The following is a 21,890-nucleotide window of genomic DNA, read 5'->3' on the forward strand; positions in this document are numbered from 1 at the left end:
TTTCAGAATCCAGTTCTTAATTTAGACTTTTGTTTGTACTTCTAGAGTCAATGCCAGGTAAACCTCAGGTCCTTGAACAGAAGAATGTCAAACAATAGCACAGCATTAAAGGTTTGCATCCTTGAAGTTGTAAGACCACACACACACATCAGTTATTTTTGTTATTTCTGTTATACTTATCTGTGGAAAAGTGTAAAAAGTTTTCTGCAGAATTTAGGGTTCTGAGGAGAGCCAAAGGGCTATAGCACTTGCCAAATGTTCAAGGTCCTGAGTTCATCCTCAGTACTGCATGATCTCTGGTGCCTCAGGGGGCAGCCCTAGTGGCTCAGCATCACAGGGCCCCTGCACTGAACCTTCAGGCTTACACAGTACGACTGAGAGCCTCTAGGAGTGGCTTCTAAGCTCTCACACACTGCTTGGGAGGCATGTTTTTTTTTTTTTGTTTTGCAGATTATTATTTGGTTTTGCTTTGTTAGACCCACACCCCATGTTGCTCAGCCAGGGGTTACTCCTGGCTTTGCATTCATGTCACTCGTGGCAGGCTTGGTGGGACCACGTGGAACGCCAGGAATCAAGTATGGGTCAGTTGTATGCAAGACAGGCTACCTGCCTGCTATATTATCTCTCAACCTCCCTTCCCCCCTTCCTTTTTTTTTTTTTTGCATATTTTAATCATCTTGTTCTGATTTTTTGAAGTAAAACATTTTATTTGGAGGTTTTAAAGGGAAGGAGGAAGAGAAAGTGGGAGAGTAGAGAGTATCCTGCTCAAGAGAGAACCTGGGCAGAGAGAGCCCCTATACATATCCCAGCATTAGACAGGAAAGCATGAAAGTACACATCTCAAGAGGGAAGATGTGGGCGACACATGTGCTTGGCCACGTGGGCGCAAGCAGCACATGGGCTCAGGCAGCATATGAGTGCTCTGATTTTTTTTTTTTGCTTCTTGGGTCACACCTGGCGATGCACAGGGGTTATTCCTGGTGGTGCTCAGGGGACCATATGGGATACTGGGAATTGAACCCCGGTTGACTGGTGCAAGGCAAATGCCCTACCCGCTGTGCTATCTCTCCAGCCCTCTGATTTTTTTTTTTAAGGGGGCCCTTGCCTCCTATTCTTAGCTAACCAGACTGACTCTTCATTGTGGGGCCTGAGGGTGTGGTGCTGCCTGAACCTTGTGGTGGTGGGCATTGCCTGGCCACTCTGGAGGTGGTGGGTACCTCCGGGACAGCACCCAAGATGCTCAGGGCATTATATGGTGCCAGGAATCAAACCGGGGGTGGGGGTGGGGGTTGGCCACATGCAAAGCATATGCCTTAACCCCTGTATTATTGCACAGCCTTTGTTCTGATTTATTACCAGAGTGACTGAGTTTGCCTTATTTATATTTATATTTCCAGTGTCTACTAGCACTTTTAATGTAAAATTACTAGTTTAAATTTTAATGACTTTATTGTTATCAACTTCTCAGTTTTCTGCTTGTGTGTAGTTCCAGTGAAAATTAGGAAATTGATGATTGAATTACTTAGCTTCCTAGAATATCCTTTATTTCTTTTCCCATAAAAGTCATATTCTTCTGCTTTTATAGGATTGAATTGTATCTCCAAAAGCAATAAGTGAGCCTTTAAAGATGCACACAGGGCTGCATGAAGAGAAGAGAGAAACTGGAGGAAACAATGAACTAACGAAAAGGTATGTTTTCTGGGTAGAGTAAAAGGTAAAGGTAAAGGCCCTCCCGTTGATCGTCGATTTGCTCGAGCGGGCCCAGTAACGTCTCCATTGGAGACTTTGTTGTTACTGTGTCTGGCATATCGAATACTCTCGGTAGCTTGCCGGGCTCTCCGAGAGGGGCGGAGGAATCGAACTCGGGTCGGCCATGTTGGCTGCGTGCAAGGCAGACGCCCTACCCGCTGTGCTATCGCTCCAGCCCAATATGTTTTTGAATTTTAACAAGCTTCTTGGTTTATCAAAAACCAAAACTTTATAATCCCTAAGTCTTTATATACACATTTGCCCTTTTGTTTTGGGGCCACATCCTGTGGTGTTTAGGTCTACTACTTGGTGCTGTGCTCAGGGGTTCTGCCTGCTGTACCCACACAAACCCTACCTGCTGTACTCTCTCTTCAGCCCCAAATTGTCTAGTTTTATCCAAGTTTATTAACACATTCATAGTATCCCCATATTTCTTACTATTTAGCTTTATATTCTATTTGTTACAATTTTGTGCATTTCTTTTCTTGTAATTAAATTTATTAGTGTATCACTTTTAGTCTTTACAGAAACCTTAAGTGAAATATAGAAACTTCAGAAGTACATAGGGAATGGAGTGATAACACAGCGGCTAGGGTGTTTGCCTTGCACAGGGCCATTCCGGGTTCAGTCTTTGGCGCCCTATATTGTCCCCCAAGCACTTCCAGGAGTGATTCTTGAGTGTAGAGTTAAGAGTAACTCCTGAAGACTGCCGGAAATGTCCCCCAACAAAACAAAACAAAGAAGTACAGAGAGATGCAATTAAAGGATGGCTGGAGACATAGTACAGGGGATAAGGAACCTGCCTTGCATGTAGCCAACCCAGATTTGATCGCTGGCACTACATATGGTCCCAACCACCACTGGGTGTTCTCCCAAAAATAAATTTAAAATTTTTTTTTAAAAAAGGATGTAGTGGAAAGTCAGTTTTTAACTTGCTCCTGTTTCTCAGGTCATCAGTTCCCCTCTCGTAGATAGCTCCTGCTAAATTCTTGCAGCTCTTTCCAATGCTTTTGGGTTTTGCTTTCAAAATACCTAACTCTCTTAACTTTAAATGCTTCTAGATTGTTTATAATTATTACTAATTGTATGTGAATTATTTTTTATTTTTTATTTTGCATTTCACCCAGCGATGCTCAGGGGTTACTCCTGGCTCATGCACTCAGGAATCACTCCTGGCGGTGCTCAGGGGACCATATGGGATGCTGGGGATCAAACCAGGGTCGGCTGCATGCAAGAGAAACGCCCTACCCGCTGTGCTATCGCTCCAGCCCCATATGCTGAATTTTTATTTTAGTGTTTTTGGTAGAACCTACAGCAGTACTCATCCTATATAATTTTTTTATCCCATAATCTATAGATTTATGTCATGATTTGGTTATGTTTTCTAACATCACTGCCATTACTTCAGAGTTTACCTCTTGCAGGTAGAATATTGTTGAATTTTGTTTTCTGTTCAACTAATCTTGAAAATTCTAACACGTTAATTTTTGTTTTTTAATTTATGGTTGTTTTTACATTTGTTCTTCTATATAGTGTTTGTTTCTTAATTTTTATATTTCTTGTTGACTCTTCTGTTGAACTTTCTGTTTTATAGAATGTTATTTCCTTTTACCTTTTAAGCAAATTTTAAAGGTGAACTTTTTTATTGATAGTGCTAAAAATATTTGTTTCTCTACTTATTATCATCAAAGCAAAAGCAGGAACTTTCTTTCCATATAACGAGATGCAGTTTCTCTCTGTTTTGGTATCCCTCTTTTCCTATTGCTTACTTACCCATTATTTTTTTCCTTTCACATTTACAATTGTTCTCTGAGTTGTACTAATTATTCTGGGCTTCAGCTGGATTAGTCATTATTTTGCTGTTCTAGATTCATTCAGTTAACCACTGCTAAGGCCTCACTCTGAGCCAGAGTGTGAGCGAAGTGCAAGTGACACAAAGATAAAGGAGTTGTGCACCTGCCTTAACCTTTATGATTGAAGAGCTGACAAACACACCCAAGAGTAGCATGCAAGTGAGGTGTCAGTTCTAGAAACACCACACCTGATAATGCTCAGGGATTACTCCTGACTCTATAATCAGAGATTACTCCTGGCAGTGCTCAGGGGACCATGTGGGATGCCAGGAATTGAACCCGAGTTGACGTGTGCAAGGCAAATGCCCTACCCTGTATAGCATTGCTCCAGTCTCCTTGACGTGATTTTTTTGGAAGGTGAGAGGCATAAACATTCAGTTTATAACAAATACCAATCTCTAATGGTGTAGTTATGAATTGTTCCATGGTGATTTTTTTATAATGAAGTAATGTTGTTTTTATAGACTAAAAATTATACTGAACTAATAAAAATGTAGAGTGCTTGGTGAAAGTAGACTATAGACCAAACATGATTGCCACTCAATGCTTCTTTTGCAAACCACAACACCCAAAAGGAGAGAGAGAACAAAAGGGAATGCCCTGCCACAGAGGCAGTGTGGGATGGGGGTTTGGGGTGTGGGAGGAATACTGGGACCTGTGGTGGTGGAGAATGGGCACTGGTGGAGGGATGGGTATTTGATCATTGTATAATTGAAATCCAAGCACAAAAATTTGTAAGTCTACAACTGTACCTCATGGTGTTTCACTAATAAAAATTAAAAAAAAAAAGGTAGAGTGCTTGCATGACAGAATAGTAAGGGGAAATCATATATACTAGTCTCAAAGGTTTTATTAGTTTGTTTTGTTTTTTATTGAATCACCATGAGGTACAGATACAAAACTTTCATGTTTGAGTTTTGGCCATACAATGATCAAACACCCATCCCTTCACCAGTGCACATTTTCCATCACCAAAGTCCTCAGTATTTGCCCCCCCACCCCCGCCCATTCCAACCCTTCCCCTGCCTGTGTGGTAGACAATTTCCACAATACTCTCTCTCTACTTTGATTACATTCAATATTTTAACACCAGTCCCACTACTATCATTTGGAATTTTCCTACTACCACTCAAACCTGCCTAAAAGGCAGTGCTAGACAATTTTGTTTTGTATTGCGTGTTATGAATAGCATATGATATTGCGTGGCCACAAGAGTGGCCTTGTGCTCCTGAAATTCTAAAATTTTATTAATTAGGGTCTGGAGAGATCTCTGCAGTGAGCTACTCTATTCTGAGATTCTTTTGTGTTTCTCTGGATCACGGCCCTTAAGGGGCTTAAGTAGTAGCTGGAAGCAATTAGTGGGCATCATGTCAGAGTCCCATCAGGGTGGGGAGGAGAGGGATCAGCTCCTCCCCCATCCCATGAGGCCTGGTGTTTGCCGTTACTGCTCCTAGGCTTTTCACTGGGTTCTGGAAGATGGCAGCTGGCAGGATTCCTAAGGGGCAGGCAGAGGGACAGAACCTGCTCCTGTCTGGAGTAGCCCAGAGAAATCGATCTATTGCAAAGTCTGGAGGCATCTCTGCAGTAAACTGCTTGGTTCTGAGATAAACTGCTTGGTTCTGAGATTCTTTTGTGTCAGTCTCAAAGTTTTTAAGGAAAAATGAGTAGGCTTGAGAATAAAGAAACTACCAGTAGTTTTTTAAGAAACCCTTGCAGATTTTGCGCATCTCAAACTCATTCAAGATGTTTGCTGTGTCTAAAGAAAAGATGTCCACAGTGGAGAAACCACTTAATCAAATGACTAAGGTCAAACTCACTAGTAATAAGACATAATAAAATCATGATGTGATGCTTGGAGGAAGAACACAACGTTTCTGTGGTAATTTTGCTAGAAAAATTATAACCTTTTAGGTTGAGTGGTAGTACAATGGGTAGGACATTTGCCATACATGCCACTGACCCAGGGTCGATCTCTGGCATCCCATGCATTCCTTCATGCTTGCCAGAAGTGATCCCTGAGCATAAAGCCAGGAGTAAGCCCTGGGTACTGCTGGGTGTGTCCCCCAAAATTTTTAGCTAAAGCAAAACAAAATAATGCAGTCATTTCAACACAATATTGACATAGGTTATTATCTCATCTATAATCCAGTGACTTATATAAAGCATTTTAAGTAGCCAAAATTAAGAGAAATGACCGTATAACATCTATATCTGTATATAGGTATTAATAGGACATGAATTTATCAACCTATTGAAGGCATTAAGGAGACACAGTTGAGCAGAGAATATAATGGAATGCATTAATATTGATAGATATTAACATCCCTAATAAAATATTAATATTAAAATTAAAATGTGATTAACTGTATAAAACCAAGAGTACTGCTTGTGTTAAAATAAAATGAGGGGACAGAGCAATAACACAGTGGATAAGGACACTTACCTTATACGCAGTCAGCCTGCTTCGATTCCTGGCACTCCATATGGTTTCCCAAGCCCTGCCTGGAGTCATCCCTGAGCACAGAACCAGGAGTAAGCTCTGATCACTGCTGTGTGTGGCACAAAAACAAAAGTAAAGCAAATAAAATAAAATAAAGTAATATGAATAATTTTTTCATTGTTCTAGCTGTGTGTCACTTTTATTTTTCACTGAAAGCCTTACTTTATTTTTCCAGACTAAGTCTAAAAGAACATGTTGACTTAGGACACCTTAAAAAAAAAAAAGAACCTGAGGCAAAAAACTTATACTCTGATATTTAATAGGTGTAGGTAAAGAAACAGTCTCTGAAAGTGAAAGTGAATAAAAGCTAGAAAAATCATAATGGAAGGAGAAAAATGAAGGTAGTTTGTATCTATATAAACTAACTCCAAGACCAACATAGTTGAAATGAATTTTTAATCAAAAAGAACAATTGAAATTTTCTTTAGAAAAAAAAAGACATAGACAATATAGTTATATGACTTTTTTTAAAAAGTAATAAGTAATTCTGACTTGGATAAATCTTTTGGGGTTAAAGGTTAAAATAGGAGGTAGGGGCTGGAGTGATAGCACAGCAGGTAGGGCATTTGCCTTGCACACAGCCAACATGGCCGACCCAGGTTTGATTCCTAGCATCCCATATGGTCCCCTGAGACCACCAGGAGTAATTCCTGAGTGCATGAGCCAGGAGTAAGCCCTGAGCATCGCCGGGTGTGACCCAAAAAGCAAATAAATAAATAAATAAATAAATAAAATAGGAGGTAAAGGCTCCTGAAGTACTTGCTGTTTTCTCTTTAAAAAATGTAAAAATTACTATGATAGTGTAATTAAGAGAAAACATCAGAAAAAACCCAAATAAAGAAATGCCCAATAAGATAACTGATTGATATTCTTAAAATGTGTTAAATACAGTGCCAGAGCAATATAGTTTTTAAGGGCATTTGCCTATCACACAGCCTACTTGAATTCAATCCCTGGCACCTCATATTGTCTCTTGAACATCCCAGGAATGATCCCTGAACACACAGCCAGGAGTAACTCCTGAGCACCACTGAATGTGGCCCCAATCCCCCCCCACCCACACACACACTATGTGTTAAGTACATGAGTGTAAAGCAGAGTGTAAAGAAACTGTCATAGGCTGTGGGATACAAGGAATGATGACTAAGCATAATGGGAATACTGGACAGACTTTTGGGATAGCAAAAACTAGTAGAGCACATGTACAATTTGAGAAAGATCTTGTGTTTAGTTAATAGTTGTTTAAGTGCAAATGTCTGGTTCTGTATTGTTGTTATATAAGATGTTGATGTCAGAGAAAACTGAACCAGGGATACATGGTTGAAACTTCTCTGCTTTTGTATTTTTCTGTAAATCTAAAATTAGCTCAAAGTAAAAAAGTCTTTGGAAAATTACAACATTTCTATTTTCTGGATATTTCTTTTTTTTCCAGCTTTTTGGGTCATACCTGGCAATGCACAGGGGTTACTCCTGGCTGTGCACTCAGGAATTACTCCTGGCAGTGCTGGACGGGAAGGGGAGGGGGTGCATATGGGATGCTAGGAATTGAACTCGGGTTGGCCAAGTGCAAGGCAAATGCCCTACCTGCTATGCTATTGCTCCAGCCCCCGATAGCTCAAATTTTTAAAAAAGTAGAATACTGGGCTGGAGTGAAAGCACAGGGGTAGGGTGTTTGCCTTGCGTGCAGCCAGCCCGACCGAGCGGGGTTTGATTCCTCCGCCCCTCTTGGAGAGCCTGGCAAGCTAGCGAGAGTATCTTGCCCGCATGGCAAAGCCTGGCAAGCTACCCCTGACGTATTCAGTATGCCAAAGACAGTAACAAGTCTCAAAATGGAGACATTACTGGGCCCACTCGAGCAAATCGATGAACAATGGGAGAACAGTGACAGTGACTGTTAGGAATTAAACTATTTTGTTCTGGTTAGAAACTGACATGAATGTGGAAAAGAAAGCTTAAAGTTAAGTTGTTTGAGTGGGTAAATGTTAATGACCTTCCACAGTATTCCTTCTAGACTTGTTTCCTGATACATTGAATTACATAGACCTTTCTAAAGGATGCAATATTATATTAAAAGCTATTTAATGAGATTTTTCAGAAAATTTTATGAGGCCAACTGGGAAGAAAATTAGTCAGTGTAAGATGCTTCTCTTTAAGAATCATGGTCCAAAGATATTGCTTATCTTAGATTTACTGGAATTCTCTTGAAATACTCTCTCTTCTCTGAAGAGTTAACGCTAAAGTGGCTTGAAAGTTCTTGCATAGCCATAAGGAGGTAACCACAGCTAAGCAGTCCTTTGGAAGCATATGTTGATAAAAGTTCCTCCTTAGTCATTAGGAAGCAGCCAAGTTAAATACTTAGTAACAGAAAAATCTTAAAAGCTAGGGATTTATAGCATGCTTGAACAAAACCTGTTGCAAAGGGACGAGAGAGTCTTCTTCCTGAATGGAATGTAGGAAGGTTCATAGGATAGAATAAACTGTATCTTTGTCCAAGGAAGGTTTTGCCGCACTAGTTTGGAGTAAAAACCCTAATTATTGCAAAGTTGGGTAGCCACAGATTCAGGTTGAAAAACTTTCTTAAAAACTCTAAATATATTCCTCGGGCATCAAATGGGTAGGGATTCTGTTCTCCAGATTCCTTGAGTTAGGAGAGAACTCTGTGTCAATGGTAAGAGCAGCTAGGCTCTGGGAAAGCTATTCCCCTCCCAAAAATGAGCGGAAAAAAAATCTGTGTCTTCCTTGAGGTTGCTTGGTATTAAACTAATTCTACCCCTTCACTCTATAGTAGGTTTGAAACTTTTTGTGGTAAAATGTTGAGGGGGAAAATGGCAAGCACTCAGTGTAGGTTAGTGTGTTTCCCTCCCCTGCCCTAGTGCTGTTTATCCCTACGCTCATTTATCTGTAAACACACATTAAACATACACTATAGTGTTGCCTAGTATAAGTGGCTTAGCCCCAAATCCGCTGAACCTCAGTTTCTTCATTTGTGGAATAATAGCAGCAAATGCCTTGTGGGACTTTTTTGAAGATTAAGATGATAAACATGTAATGCATTTTTTGCATCATGACTGGTGTTCAAATAAATTCTAGCTGCTATTAAAGTTCATGGACTTATAAAATATTTTCTATCATCGAGAAGGGAGCACCAAATAAAGGGTGTTGGGAGGATCCTCCCAGGATGGGAGAAGCATGCTGAAAGTAGACTATAGACTGAACATGATTGCCACTCAACGCCTCTTCTGCAAACCACAGCACCCAAAAAGAGAGAGAGAACAAAAGGGAATGAATGCCCTGCAACACAGGCAGGGTGGGGTTGGGGGGAATGGGGGTTGGGAGGGATACTGGGATCCGTGGTGGTGGAAAATGGGCACTGGTGGAGGGATAGGTACTTGATCATTGTATAATTGAAATCCAAGCATAAAAATTTGTAAGTCTACAACTGTACCTCATGGTGTCTCACTAATAAAAATTTTTTAAAAACCATCTATGAAAAAAATTATTTTCTATCATCAGTTAATGCTTAGACATCCTGATTTCTGAAATCAAGGAAGTGTCTCAATGATAGAGCACATGTGTCATGTGTGAGTACCTGGTTTGAAAACAGCCACCTCCAAAAAACACAGTTTTGACTTCTTAATTGACTGGGTTCAACTACCAACCTGGCCTCGTTTGTAGTTTTGGGCAGAATTATTAAACTTATTTTTATGTCTTGCTTTCTGTAAATGAAAATCCAGAGGTGGGGGTAAGTGCCTTCAGTGGGTAGGGGGCAGTGTCCTTCATTGGGTTCTAATGACAAACTTGTTAATACATATAGAGTGGCTGGAAATGGACTCAATCACTGTTAGCAAACTCAGAGTTAAAGACACAGAGAACGTGAAGATAAACATATAATCCATGATACCTCAAAAAGTTGATAATTGGGGCTGGAGCTATAGCACAGCAGGCAGGGCATTTGCCTTGCACGTGGCCGACCCGGGTTCAATCCCCAGCATCCCAAATGGTCCCCTGAGCACCGCCAGGAGTAATTCCTGAATACAGAGCCATGAGTAACCCCTGTGCATCACTGGGAGTGACCCAAAAAGAAAAAAAAGTTTATAATCCAGGAGAGAAGAAGCCATGTTAACACAAGCATCCAAGCTTCATGATGTAATGTGTAATGTAAATGCTACTAGAAACATCTTAAAGCAGGATTGGGATGTCAGAAAAACAAACTGGTAACAACGAGGAAAACCAGAGAAGGCTGGTGGCAGGAGTCACATTTGATGAGCTGGATTCTGAAAGCCAAGATGGGAAAAGAGAAAGCTCCAAAATGCAGACGATGCATGGTACAAAGGGAAAATAGAATTCAGTAATAGATGGATAGCATCAAATTGGATGACTGTGGCTCAAAGACAATTGGGATCAGATACTGCGAAGTTCTGCTGATGAATGCAGACTTTGTTTTGCAAAAATACTTTGAAAAATTGATCATCAATATACCATACTGGGTTAGAAGGAATGAGTTTCCTAAATTGGTTATCAACCAATACTTCTATTTTTCTGTCTTATGAATAACATTCATCATTTATCTACTGTACTACTCTTTACACAGAAAAACTGAAACTTCAGAACCAGAGTCATTGTATCAACTTAAGACATGAAGACATAGCTAAGAGGCAAAAAATGTTTACAAACCATATTGCAGAATCAAGTCAGTTAGGATCAGTATAATTGGTTGGACCATTGCTTTGAGATTCAACTTGGAATCTGACCCGAGAGATTAAGTTCTGGAAAGGAGAAATGTCCAGGCAGCAACAGAGAAGAGTTGGCTCCCTCTGGAAACGCCAACTGGCGTGCTATGCCTTTTAGAGCTTACTATTCCTTGGTAAACACATTTCTGATTGCCATAGGCACTAAGCAAACCCCAGTGCCTTTCCAAAGTATCTTCAATATCAGAGCCCAAAGAGAGTGGCTAGGAGGAGGGGTAGGTTTTAAAATTAAAGTCACCAAATATAGCTTCAAAATTATCTAAATTAAACATATGAGGTACCCAGGAAAAGTTTTCCAAAACTATTAGAAGGAAACTAACATAAAAAATATGTTACAAGGCTTAAAAATTCTGTAATTAAATACAGGTAAACTTTGATTTTGGTTTAAACCAAGCCTTCTCTTTGAAATCCCTGGGTCCCATGCCCAAAGCTTATAAAGAAGACATTTACTGGGTCTTCTACCCTTCTGCCCCATGCCTCTGGACCTCTGGGGAGCAAGGAAGAGGTCAATAACCAACTTACCAGAAAGATCCATGTTAATGATAGTTACCAATGATAAACATTAGTTTCTCCTCTCAGGCAGTGTTTTAATTGAAAAAGAATGTTTTTTTAAAAAAATAATTTTAAAAGCTATTTATTCTTATGATAGATCATCTTTATAAAGACAGGAAAGTATAATGAAGATAAATGAGATTCCTGTTATTCTTTGATAGGTATTTTTTGTTTTTTGGGTTTCTTTTGGTTTTTGGGGCCACACCTGGCAGTTCTTAGGGGTTACTCCTGGCTCTGTGCTTTGGGGACTGTGTATATTAAACCCAGGCCTCCTGCATGCAAAGCATGTGCTCATCCTTTGAGGCTTCTCCCTCGCTCCTTTGGTAGCATTTTATGGGGGCATCCTACAGCAGTGCTTAGGGTCCCAGCAGTGTTTGGGCATGCAGTGCCAGCAGTGGAACTTGGGAGCTTGCACACACTAGGTATCTGCTTCAACATCTGAGCTATCTAGCCCCTTGGCCACATTCTTTTTAGGTATTTCTTTAAGAATTATGGGGCTGGAAAGAGAGCATAGTAAGTAAGCATATCTCCAGATAGGCCAGCTGACATGCTATATCATAGAGAGAGATACTTTGCATCCGGCCAACTGTGTTTAATTCCCAGCATCTCATGTGGTCCCCTGAGCACTGCCAGGAGTGATCCCTAAGTGCAGAGCCAGGAGTAACATTCTGAGCATCACCAGGTGTGGCCTAAAAATAAAAAACAATTGTTTTTGTACAGGATAAAAGTATGGTATACGTATATAGCTATGCACACATGTATATATACTTTCTTTTAAAATATTTAGTAATTATCATTTCTTATAAATTTCAATATTTTAAATATTTTATTGTGTTAAAATTATTCATGAGCATTATTAAAATATAGCTGTTGACATATCTATGTTTTAAATAGCTATTAATATTTTCTTTCTTCCTTTGGTTCACACCTAGCAATGCTCAGGGGCCATGTGTTGCCAGGAATGCAACCATGGCATAAGGGTGCACTCCAGCACTTTGCTTTTTTTTGGGGAGGGTCACACCCGGCGATGCACGGAGTTACTCCTAGTTCTGCACTCAGGAATTACTCCTGACAGTGCTTGGGGGACCATATGGAATGCCGGGGATCAAACCTGGGTTGCTGTATACAAAGTAAATGCCCTTCTTGCTGTACTACCATTCTGGTCCTGTCCCTTGTAGTTTTTTGTTGTTGTTTTTAGTGTAGCCATGGATCATTCTCAAAGTAATTCTCTGGGTATTAAGCTGTACACATATGACTTATAATCTTCTGGTATCAACATTTTACCACTGTAAGTAAAATGAGACTTACAGTGAGGTTCCTTTCTAATACCCCCTTAAAAATATTATCTTGAAAATCAGATATTGCTATGATTTTTGTTTCATTCATTAAACATAATTTATAAAATCATAAGAAGAATATCACATTGAATATACTCTTATTCTTCCTTTCCTATTCTTTAGATGTCCTTTCTGTTTAATAAACTTCCCTTGGACATTCTTTTTTATTTTTTGCTTTCCATTTATGGGTTTTTTTTTTGGTTTATTTGTTTGTTTTTTGCTTTTTGGGTCACACCTGGTGAAGCACAGGGTTTACTCCTGGTTCTGCACTCAGGAATTACCCCAGGTGATGCTCAGGGAACCAAATGGGATGCTGGGAATCGAGCCCAACGCTGGGAATTGAACCCGATGCTGGGAATCGAACCCGGGTCAGCGGCGTGCAAGGCAAACGCCCTACCCACTATGATATCGGCAGCCCCTCCATTTATGTTTTTAATCATTATTTTCATTTATTTAAAAGTGAACCTGTTATAGTTTTATGGGTGTTTGTAATTTTTTCTTTTAAATTTTATTTTAGGCACCATAGTTTACAAAACTGTTTATGGTAGGGTTTCATGCATAAAATATTCCAACACCATGTACTCTCCCAGATTGTACACTTCCCTGCATTGTCCCAGTGAGCCCCTGGCCTCCACCTTCACCCCACCCTGTGGCATAAGCTTTCTACAGAAAACCAGTTCTCAGTCTTTGGGCATTTGTGGCTTCTGTAAAATGTTTATTTATTTATTTTGCTTTTGGGGCTACACCCAGTGATGCTCAAGAATTACTCCTGGTTCTGCACTAGAAATTACTCTTGGAGGTACATGAGAGACCACATTGGCTGTCAGGGACCAAACCCGGGTTGGTCACATGCTAGGCAAGTGCCTTACCGACTCTCCTGTTGCTCTGGCCCCAGTACTATATTTCTTAATATCTTGGGTATCAGGGGGATCATTCTGTGTCTCTCCCTCTCCTTCTGACTAACTTCTTCACTCAGTCTGATACTCTCCAGATTTATCCTTGTAGCAGAAAATTGCATGATCTCATCTTTTTGTAAAGCCAAGTAGTATTTCATTGTGTATATGTACCATATTTCTTTATCTAGTCATCTGTTCTTGGACACGGGTTGGTTCCAGATTTTGGCTATTGTGAATAGTGCTGCAATGAACATGGGAGTGCAAATGTCTTTTATGAATAGAGATTTGGAGCCTTTTGGAGTAGATGCCAAGAAACAGAATTGTTGGGTCATATGAAAGTTAAATTCCTAGTTTCTGTGAGATGTGTTTGTTTTCTGAAAAGGTTGGACCAGTCAATATTCCCCACAGCAATGAATATGGTCCCTTTCCCCCCACACATTGGTCTAATGGCTGAGCTACATGCCTGGCTCTATCCAGCTTTTTGAGTCTATAGGTTTATGTCTTTCACTGAGTTTGGGAAATTTTTAGGTACTATCTTTTTGAATACTTTTATACCTTTTTTCTCTTCTTGTGGGACACTAATGAAAATATGCATCGACTCTTTTGTTATTATCTCACAAGTGCTTGACTCTGTTTTCAGTTGATTTCTGTTTTTCATACTGAACAAATTCTACTGATCTGTCCTCAATCTTGCTAGTTCTTTTCTCTGTCATCTCCATTCTATTATTAAGCAATATAGCAAAGATTTCTTTTATTATATCTTTCAGCTCTTATTTTCATTAGATTCTTTTAAAGTAACATTTCTTTGATGAAATTTTCTTTTTTTCTAAGGAAATTTAAAATTGCTTATTTAAACATTTTTGTTCTGGGCACTTTAAAATCCTTTGAAGCTAATTGCAGAATCAGATTATTCTTAGTGTTGGTGTCAGTTGATTTATCTTTTCTCAATCAAGTTTTGGTTTACCTAATTCTGATATAATGGATAATTTTTAATTCTGTTCTAGGCTGTATATTTATTATGGTAGAAGACTGGGTCAGGGGCTATTTAATTGGCTTATTATACAAGAAAGTTACAGCGTTTGGATTTAGCACACAGGTTGAGATTTACTTCTGTGCAGTATCATTCCAGTAACAACTTCTTAGGCTACTGCTGTTACTATTTTGGTCTACTTGGTTTATCTGGTAAAGCTGGGGCTCCCAAAGGTCCCTCCTGGTGTTAACTGATCAGAATTTTTCTCAGATCAAGCAACTTGTGCTTTTAGGTGAGGAAAGAGGAGTCTTTATCCTGCTGGGATGAAAAGTTCTCTCTGGGGATCTGAGAGTGCTTCCCTAAACCATTTCTATTATCTGTGAACTTCTAATCTGTCCTTTTTGGTCCTGTCCACTGGCCTGCTATTTCCAATGAAACTCCTATTTTATCATGGAAAGATCGTGTCTACCTGGGTTTCCTACTCTTGCTACACTGGAAATGGGGAAATATTGGACTGGGGTCATCTTCTGTTGGACAGTGTTCATAAAATTCCCTGCTGCTGTGTTCTGTCTCCAGTCGAGGGTTTCCTAATATGTTCACCTTTCTTTTTCCACCTCCCCAACATCTCCTATGGGTGTGTCTTCCAGGTTTTTTAGGCCCACTTTGCCAGAAGGTTGGGGATGGGGGGAAGGGGAGAAGTCGTGCAGTCTTGTCTGGACAATGACATGTGTTCAGTTTTAGCCATTTAGTGTTTCACTGGGCCATTTTAACTGGAGACTACTGTAGACATCATGTACAGGAACTTTCAAACAGTCTCAAAAATTGGAAAGGCCTTGTCATGCGACCACCCCATAGGCTTGGGCCTGGCTGGCCTTCGGTGCGGGCTCTTACTCATCTTTCTTCTCCTAGTTAGGCTGGTGATGTAAGTTCTCTGGGTCTGGTTTGAAAGCAGGAGGTTCTCTGGGTCTGGTTTGAAAGCAGGAGGTTTTTGTTGTTGTTCTTATGTTCATTGAATAATGCAGTAGTTTGTCACAGTTCTAGCATAATTAAAGCACAATTACTTTTGCCTTTGTAGAGCTTTTTTTCTTTTTCCTTTTTGTGGGAGAAGGGAGGCCTCCTAAGCTCAGAGGGCTCAGGGCCTACTTCCTGTGATACTTGGCCAGCCAGGCCAAATGGCTCAATACGAAGGCCTGAAGATGTGGTGCTGGGGATCTCCAGGCCACCCCAGTAGTGTGGAGAAACCAGCAGGGGCACATACCTGGTGGTACTCAGGGGCCTCCAGGGCTATACCAGGCAGTAGTAAGAGCTTTTCTTAACATATTGTTTTAGTAAATTTTGTCTGTCCTTTAGTGAGAATTATTTATTAAAGTTAGTCATAAGAATTAAGTTTTAAAATGATTTGGAATGAGATGTTTAAACTTTATTGTGAAAATTTTGTTTCAGGACTGCAGAACAAATTTTAAATTTGTGTGAAAAAGTCTGACATTTTCTATTTGCAAACGAGGAATTTGAGGTCATCTCAGTTCTTCCACAGTAATTGTGCCTTAAAAAAAAAAAGAGTTGGAAATCCTGTATATTGGAAGCCACGGGTTCTTTTGTATAGTTCACAATAATAGTTTTGCACAAATAATTGTAGATTAAAATTACATACCCTTTAATCCCACCCATTTCCTTTATTGGCTGTGACACACAGGAATCGCGCCCATTGCTTGACTAACCTTTCTGACCTTTTGTTACTTGGCTATAAATTGACTTGGGTCTTTTGCAAAAACACTGTCCGGGGGGAGGGAGGGGAGTCTTTTTGTTAGAACCCAGCCAATTCCTGCTTCAGTGCAGAACAGTTTGTTCTCCTGAAGAAACTAGCCAGTTCAGTGAACAGAAAAACAGCCATAAACTGGCATCACCAAAAACTGCAAAGGCAGTTGCCCACCATCATTCCACAGAGCAAGGAACTTCACAAAAGAATGAAGTTTTGGAGAAAAAAGAACAGTTTTGAATTTTATAGGATCTAAGTAAAATGCTTAATCAGCTTATTGTAGTTAAAATTACTTAAAAAGAGTTTCTTTTTCTTAGTTCTGGCAGTCAGCAAGTTTCTCGGATTTCTTAAGTTGTAGAAGCCTCTCTCTTCCTCCTCTCTGTCACAGACTGCTATTGAATCCCCTATGTTTTAATTTTCCCACAGTTTAGAAGCCTCTTTCTGTTTAACAATATGAGCATTTCCTGAGTGATTGAATGCCTTAGGCAAGATTGAATCCTGAAACCATCTCCCTGTTCCCTCACCCCAGATACATTTGTAGTAGTCTGGTGAATACAGATACATGAAAAATAATTTACACCATGGCAGGTGCAGTAACAGAAAAATGTTCTACATAAATCAGTACTTGACAGACTGTCACAGAAGTCGAAGCATTTGAGTGAGGTTGAACATTGTGCAGGACTTTGCCAAATCAATTTAAGGAGAAGGGTGTTCTGGGCAAAGAGGAACTAAGCATATGGAAAACTGAAGCTCAGTGAGATCATATGGGGGTTCAGGTACTGTAAGAAGTGGGAGTTGAGTACAAAAAGAGAAGGAGTAGTAGACAGTGAAAATGGAGAGGGAGGAGACAAGATAGCTTAAGTCTCAAATGCCACTTGAAGCAGTTTGGGATTTATAGTCTAGGTCATGATGGCTTTAAGCACGGGGGTTTCCTGGACAGAGTTGGACTGAGAAGTCGGGTTTGCAAGAAAGCATGAGCTTATGAAAGGTGGTTGGTCCAGACTAAGAATCATGACTCTGCTAAAGTAGGTGGACTTTACCCTACAAGGAATCATTGAACAAAATGTTCTGTATGTTTTGAAGCAGTAAATACAGTTGTGATGCAGAGAACCATGCGAGGAGGTGGATGGTAGTAACTGAAGTCAACATAGCTATCTATATGGGAGAGAAGTGGGACAGTGCTCAGCAGACTTGCACAGGGTCAAGTGTTTTTGGTGACATAGGAATTCAGGAAGCAAGGAAGGAAACAGAAAGGCCCTAGATTCTGTTTAACTTTTTTTTCACTCTAGTCATGGGGGCTTTTACAGATACTCTTAATTTTCATAGTAAATTCTATACTGTTTTCTCTAATGCCATTCCTATTTTACAAAAGAGAAAGCTGAGTTTGGGGAGGCCAGATCCTTCATCTAACACCCAAGCACTAGGAAGTTGCTGTAGTCAGGGTTGGAACTTAGGTTATCTGACTGAACCGTAGTGTCATGCCACCCTTTGAATAACTCTTGGTCTTAACTGAGCCTCTCCGTGTTAGTGTCAGGATGTCTGTATACTCTTTATAAATGCTATTCCTATTAACTATGGCTTGACTATACTTAGATTTTTCTATTAATGCAAATACAATTCTTATTTTAAAAGCCTATTTTTCTTTTTCTTTTTAATCTGTCATCTCATAAAACATAAGATTTTCTTTTAGATCTCACCACTTAAAAAGAATTGTTGTGGGGGCAGGGGCAGGGGCAGAGCCATAGTACAGCAGGTAAGGCACTTGCCTTGCACATGACCGACCTGGATTCGATCCCTGGCATCCCACATCATCCTCCAAGCACTGCCAGGAGTGATCCCTGAGTGCAGAGCTAGGAGTAACCCTTGAGCAACACCAGGTGTGTCCCAAAACTGAAAAACCAAATAAAATAAAAGATTGGTGTGAGGAAAGGCCCAGTCCAATTGCAAAAAGCATAAAAGAATATACTTTGGCTGAATAAATAGCAGTACTACTACATTAAAAAAAAGAATATACTTAAATAATTTTTAGTGTTTATAAATGTATATAAATGTACAAATCACATATACATATGTTTATATAAATATATTCATATAAATGTATACATGTACAATACAATTTGTATTAGAATAACAAAATGTATATTGTACATGTATAACAAATACAATTTGTATTAGAATAACAAAACTTTGCCTTTTAGAAATTGAGACCCTTTTAGTACTAAAATTAAAATTAAATATTATAATTTTTTCTAAACATATACTTTTAGAGATCTAATAAAAACTTTTCAGTTTACTGTATATCTGAAGAAATTTACTAAGTAAAAAACATTTTTAAACATTTCAATTTTCAATAGGACAAACAAATGAATCTTGATTAAAAGATGAGCCCATTTCATTAGCAAAGGAAATGTTGTCCTATTTAGGTTTGGAGCCTTGAGGTTCCAGCATCAAAGGCTGCAATTATGGAATGTTGCAAGCTGTGTCTTCAGCATCTCATATTCATCCTTTGCTTAGAGTGGAACCAAAAATAATGTTTTCGAGGTAGAAAAATGCTAGGAATGTGGGGAAAGCATCTGAATCTTAAGCTAAGTCTGTTGTTATTTTGTGGCATCTCTAAAAAAAACCTCAACATTTTCTGGATTTTGAAGAAGTGCTTAATACTAATCTTTCTGAGCTATGAAACTGAGTAATGGCCACATCACTCTCTAATAATACATGCTTCTCCAAGGAAATAGATTATATGTAGCAGAGGAAAAGAAAGACAGCCCTGCGTGCCTCAAGTGGCTGCCGAGCATAGTGAGAGAAGCACTTATGTAACTGCATGTGCTCATTAGTTCTGCAGTAAATTCAACAAAAGCAGCGTAGCAGATCCTTTGTTTGCTTCAGTGTTAACTCTTGCTTGCTTCCTCTGTGGTTTGGGAGTCTGTGCCTGGAGCATGAGGAAATGCTGGAGACAGAATCCAAAGCTCAACCCCTGACAGTCGAGGCCGGTAGAAGGGACAAACAAGCAGCCACAGCTCACGCAAAGAGGCTGTGGACTCTGGTGCCCAGAGGAACCTGCTAACCGTGCCTGGAGCTGTGGGTCATACTGGGAGCCCTCTCAGTCTGTGAGCAAAATTATTGTCTTCCATGCACCTCACTTTTATCCTTTATAAAAAATATTGTAAAAACCCAGTTCATTCATAAATACTACATGATGCTATGAAAATTGAAAGTGATATCTACCTCAAGTACCAGCCTTGCCCATAACTGGCATTCATTGGGCATTTTGATGACATTCTTTCCTCTACTTTTTTACTTTCCTCAAACCCCCATACCTAGCTCTCTGCTTTGTTCTTTTTATTGAGAACCATGATCCTCCTTGTGAACTGTCAATATATTTTGAATTCTCTCATCTTCCCTTCCTTTCTTTTCCCTGCTTCCCAGGAATAAGCATGCCAGTTCCTCTCACTTTTCCTAGGCAGGAGCAATCCAACTGTTAGAGGTCCTGGAGTGGGAGATGGACTGTGAGGGGAAGGACCACAGCGTAGTCATAGAGATAGCACAGATCAGTACTTTTTCTAGTTCAGGTTCCTTCGCATTCTTTGCAAATTGGTTTAGGGATTATAGGTTCTTGTAATAGTGCTGTTCTATTTAAGTTTACTGGAAAGAGAAGAGAGTAATGGTTTTCCCTCATCTAGTCACCTTGGTCTAGAATCCTTTTTCTTATCCTGCTAACATTCATCTCCCAGTGAGGGTGCCACTGGGCATTCTTCAGAGAAACCCCATGTGTTATATCACTTTTAGCTCCATTTATCCGATCAAGGACCATCATGAGGGAGTTGAGGAGAGGAATTCAGCACCCAGATATTCCCTTCCTATTTGGTTTATGCCTTCTTCTCTCACACGGTTCTTCCTGAGCCTCGCATCTAGTCAAGCCCCAATTTCTGGAGCATCATTTTTATCATTTCCCCTGTTAGTTTCCCCATAACAGATGTGTCCATTTTCTAGGATTTTATTTCTGGTTAAATGTTATTTAAACACAAAAATTAGGGGCTAGAGTGATCCCTCACCAGGTTGAGTGTATATGTCTGGATTCAATCCCCAACTTTGCATAGTTTCTTCTGGCCCCCCCAAGAGTGACTCTATAGAGAACAAAAGGGAATGCCCTACCACAGAGGCAGGGTGGGATGGGGGAATGGGGGTTGGGAGGGATATTGGGATCCGTGGTGTTGGGAAATGGGCACTGGTGGAGGGATGGGTATTTGATCAATGTATAATTGAAACCCAAGAACAAAAATTTGTAAGTGTACAACTGTACCTCATGATGTCTCACTAATAAAAATTTAAAAAAAAAGAGTGACTCTATAAACAAAAACAAAAGACCTCTAAAATAAAGAACCCCCTTCACGGAACATGATTTGTCGTGGGCAGATAATTGGGATTGTGTCTGAAAAATGAATTCACGGTCCTGAATAATAGGTCTTAATGATAAGGTAGATCATTAACTTGTGGAGAAAACAGAATTATTAATCATTACCCTGATTGGCAGCAATGTTCCAAATAGCATTACCTTATTATACCTTATGAGAATATGTACAAGATTTTCAGCACTGGTATTAGTTGTGCATCCTGTTCACTATAGAAGTATCCCAAGTGTTGATGCTTTTCCCTAATTCCTAGGAAGAAGAGGGAAATCCCATAGGCTTTCTGAGTCACAACCATTTTACAGAGGAGAAATTTCTCCCTCTTAGGAACACTGAACCAAGAAGCCATACCCTGAAGGTTAGAGGTTGGACTGATATGAAGTAACCTGAAGTCAGCTGATTTTAAGGATCTCCTGAGGTGTGAGGGGGTCACTGCATCTATTTTGGGAGGAGTCACACTTGCCAGTGATCAGGACTTGCTCCTATTCCTGCCCTCAGGAATCACTCCTGCTTGGGAGACCATAGGGAATTCTGGGGATCAAACCTTAGTCAGCTGTGTGCAAGGCAATCACCCTACCCACTGAACTATTTCTCTGGCCCCCAAAGAACTATTTTTAAAAAATCTTTTTTAAGACACTGCATCTATTTACTCTCATAATTATCTGGTGCAAGGAGACTAACACAGAGGAAATGGTATTGCATTTTGTATAGATACATAAAACATTTTTTCCTAAAGTTCTAAGAAAGTTTTTCTATGAGCAAAGGCTGTTAATACACTCTTAGGAGTAGGGTGATAAAAATAATTAAAGTATCCAACAATGGAAACACCATGTAGTATCTTCTCACCATGTAGTATCTTTTTCTAGACATGACCTTATCTCTAGAACAGAGAGAATGTCTGTGCACACTCGAGAAAGAGCTGATTCCTTCCTTAGACATAGGAGAAATGCCTGCTATGAGAAAGGCCTTCAGAAGTGTCACTGACCTTTCATTTTATCAGTGACTAAGTGTGAAGAAATACTACTGAATCTGTGTTTTGTGTTATGAATCAGACACCCTTGAAGAGATGGTGTATGATCAGTTGGATATCAGCAGTGACAGAGTTTGCTCAGCTAACATCAGA

General features: G+C 39.8%; 1 protein-coding gene across 2 annotated transcripts in view; it reads left to right on the forward strand.

Annotated features, from left to right (window-relative positions):
- ZHX3 (zinc fingers and homeoboxes 3) overlaps positions 1-21,890 on the forward strand; it is a 117,434-nt gene that overhangs the window by 44,856 nt on the left and 50,688 nt on the right. For both annotated transcript variants that reach the window (XM_056121768.1, XM_056121767.1), the window contains exon 2: positions 1,586-1,689. The gene's annotated coding sequence lies outside the window, so the exon portion shown is untranslated. The remainder of the gene's footprint in view (positions 1-1,585; positions 1,690-21,890) is intronic.

The sequence above is a fragment of the Sorex fumeus genome, unplaced genomic scaffold (genome assembly GCF_029834395.1).
Source record: "Sorex fumeus unplaced genomic scaffold, SorFum_2.1 ptg000044l, whole genome shotgun sequence".
In the NCBI taxonomy this organism is placed as follows: domain Eukaryota; kingdom Metazoa; phylum Chordata; class Mammalia; order Eulipotyphla; family Soricidae; genus Sorex; species Sorex fumeus.